The sequence below is a fragment of the Apteryx mantelli genome, chromosome 4 (assembly GCF_036417845.1).
Source record: "Apteryx mantelli isolate bAptMan1 chromosome 4, bAptMan1.hap1, whole genome shotgun sequence".
NCBI classification, from domain to species: Eukaryota; Metazoa; Chordata; class Aves; order Apterygiformes; family Apterygidae; genus Apteryx; species Apteryx mantelli.
This window is the reverse complement of record NC_089981.1, coordinates 73,369,443-73,373,962: the sequence shown is the minus strand read 5'-3', so window position 1 is coordinate 73,373,962 and position 4,520 is coordinate 73,369,443. Positions and strand designations below refer to the sequence as shown.

The 4,520-nt window shown below is 40.6% G+C and overlaps 1 pseudogene; it reads left to right on the top strand.

Annotated features, from left to right (window-relative positions):
* Positions 1–702: 702 nt before the first annotated feature.
* LOC106483127 (alpha-1-antitrypsin-like) lies at positions 703–4,162 on the top strand (annotated as a pseudogene).
* Positions 4,163–4,520: the final 358 nt, after the last annotated feature.

Here is a 4,520-nt window from a genome sequence, read left to right as displayed (position 1 = left end):
TTTGTTGCACTGTGAGTACCCTTTTAGTTTTCTCTTGGATCATTTGTGCATTTCTTTTTGGGGGATTATGCTGTTGTCTGGGAAGAGTGCCTTTCAACATGTAAACAAAGTGATATATCTATTATGCAAAAAATCAGGACATGCCAGGAACCAGCAAAAACTGGCTGCTAGTAAAGAAGATAATTTACATAGCTAAATAAAAATTATTCTGGAAACAATACAGATCCCTACAGAGAGTTTGCTGCCACAGTGGCCAAATATTACATCTTTGAGGAAATTGTACAAGTATTTTGTAATTTTGGTCCTAGACAATATGATCTGTGTTTATATCACATTTTTGTTTAACAGATTTAACTCTCTAGTCATTTAATCAAGTGATGAAGACTTATAAGGCTGCAGTAGCTATCGTACAGTGCCAAGTACAAAAACGACATCCACCAGTTTCCCAACTGTTACTGGGGAAAAGGTCATAAGCTTCCAGTTATTTGAAAACTTAAAAAAAAAATCAGTCCTATGCTATTTTTACATGTTAATATGATCAAAATGACTTCTTTTGAGAGAGCACTTATTATACAAATAATTTATCATGAGACAGTTTCTGGGAATCACTGGCATCAGGAACATGAAATATAAAAGTGAGGTGTTTTTTGAGAACAGTGTGTGTTCTGTGAGTGTCATTTTACTTGGCTGGAATACACACAGATGAAGAAATTAATTTCCATGTTACGTTCTGTATGTCTTCCAGAAAGGGTTTAACGGAAAATGAAGCCCACTTTGTGTTTTTTGCTGGCTGGACTGTATATTGTTGCCCATTGTCATCAGCACCCTTATCACCACAACAAGCAGGATGATCCTAAAGGGAGATATTACCCAGGACATAGTTCTCATAGTGAAGGAGTTTATCCAGATAAAAATAAAACCTTTATTAAACTAGCTCCCAGCAATGCTGATTTTGCATTTGCGTTTTACAAGCTGGTCACATCTGAGGCAACCGATCAAAACATTTTTTTTTCACCCATAAGCATCTCTACTTCATTTGCAATGCTGGCGCTTGGTGCCAAAGCAGCAACGCTGATGCAGGTTCTGGAAGGACTTGCCTTTAACCTGAAAAAGACTCAAGAGCAGGAAATACATGAAGGTTTTTTCCAGCTCCTCCACATGCTGAACCGTCCAGAGAGTGAGCTCCAGCTGAGCCTGGGCAGTGCCCTTTTTATAGAAGAGACACTAAAACCACTACAGAAGTTCTTGGATGATGTCAAACGCTTTTATGAGTCTGAAGTCTTTTCTATTGACTTTAACAACTCTTCTGGCGCTGCGAATCAGATCAACAGTTATATCGAGGAAAAAACAAATGGGAAAATTGTTAAGTTAGTGGAAGATCTTGATCCTCTCACTGCGATGGTTCTTGTTAACTATGTCTTCTTCAAAGGTAAGAAATGTTGTAGAGTGCAAAGATTATGACTTAGATGCTTACTGCTTGTTACAGGGAGTGAAAACCTAAGGGAAAGAAACTGCAGTTTAAATATTTTAAATAGAGAAACCCATGTTCAGTATTTGCAAAATATTCCTGTAGAAGATTCCCATCTCTATGTGTTGTCAGCATCAATGTCTCTATACTCCCCTGGCTGAGAAAAGACTGTTTTTTTAGCAAATATCTTTGTTCCTGAATAAATTCTTTAACATGATGATAGGCTCATGCTCAAGTTAAAGATGGTATTTTTGGTTTTATCTCTTTGTGGAGGTCTTTAAGCACCTGAAAAAAAGAGCTGCAATGCTGTAACACCTGAGGGTGTGGTAACTTGAAAAAAAATATTTGCTCTAGCAAAAGTAAGGTTGGGGGACTAGACCTGTCTTATTCACAATGACAATTACTGTTTGTATTTCACTGAATTGTATTTCTTTTTGTCATCAGCCCATTGGGAAAAACCCTTCAATACTTTACATACAAAACAGGAGGATTTTTTTGTGGATAAGAATATATCTGTAAAAGTTGACATGATGTATCGGAAGGGTTACTACAGAAATCACTATGATGAAGAGCTGTCCTGTTGGCTGGTACAGATACCTTACAATGGAAATGCTGCAGCATTATTTGTTTTGCCTGATGAAGGGAAAATGAAGGAGGTGGAAGAGGCTCTCTTGAAAAGAACTGTGTCTCGATGGGAAAAGTTCCTTCGAGACAGGTAAGAGGTTTTGCTGAGGTGAGAAAAGGCTGTGTTAGGAGCATGTATCTCACTGAGGCAAAACATTAAAGGTCTACTTACTGTACAGAAGCCTATTCATTTACTGGTCCCTCTCTGACCATGCCTTCCTTTTTCTTAGTTGGAAAATTAAAAAGAGCAGTGGGTAGTGAATAAATAGGGCATTGAACATGGGATCCATCTTGAATTAAGTCCCTGGCTCAACCACAAGTTTCTTAGCACCAAGGTGAAGTTAGCACACCCTTGTCTTATATGGGCATTGTGAGACTAGAATGGAGTAGCTATTTTTGAAGCATTGGGTATGAGGGTGTTAAAAGCCAGGTGGGATTTGCCACATTGTATGCAAAAGAGGAAATTTTACTTATTTGCCAATGCAGGGATGACTTCCATGGTGGCCCACGCCATGTTTTATATAAGAACAGCCTTAGGACTGCTGGATATGTTCTTTTCAAGAACACCTTCTGCCTGGCAGTAGTCAGTCTCTGTTTGTCCTAGCATCGGTTTAACTGTGTCTTCCTGTTTTTCCCCGCAATCCTGAACACCCCTTCCACCAGCACAGTGGATTTGTGGAGACAGGGGCAAACATGGGCTGATACTGCTCCAACCCTCTACTGTAGGTAGCTGTACTGGTCAGACATGCTATTCAAACCCCGAAAGCAGACTTTAAACAGTTAGGAAAATAAATGGGAAGTGTCACTAGACTGAAGCCACTCAGGAGCATTACCTGGATGACAATTTCTCTGTATTTTTCCTGTTTCTTTGTTACAGAAAAATACATCTGCACATTCCTAGATTTTCTATTTCTGGTACCTATGATGTGAAAAAGATAGTCAAACAAGTGGGTATGATTGATCTATTCACTGAAAAAGCTGATCTGTCAGGAATTACTGAGGAGCCTGGACTGATGGTTTCAAAAGTAAGTCAGCACATGCAATGCCGTGTTCACAGAATTTGTCGGTTCCTGGGAATTTGTCACTGATACCATGTAAAAAGTTTGTCCCAGTCTCTCTGAAGCAATACTCAAACATCAACAGCTGCCAGTCTGAAGGCAAAACAAGCCCTATCTTTCCTAAAGCTGAAGCCAAGCATACTTACCCCCCTCCCCACAAGGGGTTACACACACATACACACACACAGTTTGAGGACAAGTAAGAAGGCAAACATGTAATTAAATGTTCTTTTGGCTACTAAACAAAATTATCTAAAGGTAGCACATTACCTTTGGTAAAATATCCTCTAATTCACCCTACAGAGGGTAAAAGGCTGTTATTCCTGCCCTTCTAGTGCCCTCAAAAAGTTTTTTTTTTTTCACTTAGATGATAGGGTTGATTCATGATAATACACAAAGCTGCCAAAGGCAAAACTAAGTCTGGACTAAATTACTAGGTTTGTTTACTTCCAGAGTTTCTTTCCATCAGTCATCCTGAATGCTCCTTGGTTGCCTGCTGTTAGAGGGTTGTTCTCTGTGTAACGTTAATACTGGTTGGCAGAGGTGATGCCACAACGTGGTTGTGCTGTGGAGTGAAGAAGAGCAGTAGGCGATGGCCTTCCTGAGGCTCACACTGCCGCGTCTCGCATCAGGCAGGCTGGCTAGACAGGAGCTAAGAGGGGGCCAGCTTGCTCCCCTCCCGCTGCAGCCCCCCAGGAGAGTGCATGCAGATCCTGATCTGGCAGCCACTGGATTCATGCTGAAGTAGAAGTAGCTGCTTGTTTCTTGCCAGGATGTTATGTGGAGGCTGTTTCACTTTGTCTCTTTGCAGGTGATCCATAAAGCCATGCTAAATGTTCATGAGAATGGCACCGAAGCAGCAGGAGTCACGGTGAAGGAAATTATATGGAGATCTGGTGAATTTCCTGCTCCACGTCGAGTCAAATTCAACAGGCCCTTTCTCTTGATGATTCTGGATAAATTCACCCGCACCATCCTCTTCATAGGGAAAATCGTAAACCCTCTGAACTGATTGGCCAGAAGACATGCTGTAGCGCATACATACAGTGCTGGCTCAATTCCTGTGATCCAGCAAAACATTTGCACATACACACCACTAGTGCATTTCTTTCAACCATTATCATTATATATGTTTATAATCCCTTAAAACACAAACACTGTTTTTCCTTGCCCCAAAGTTACTGGTATTTCCTTCCTGTCTACAGCTATGTATAGCTTGTAGTGTTAAAAAACATAAGTCACTTTTCCTGTTTTGTAAGAAGCCCTTTCTGTCATGCTCCGGTGGGATATTCAAGATGATTGAAGGCTCTTGGATAATCTGCCTTACACTGTGCACTCAGTGTGCAGCAGGGAAGGGCAGGGAAAGGGAA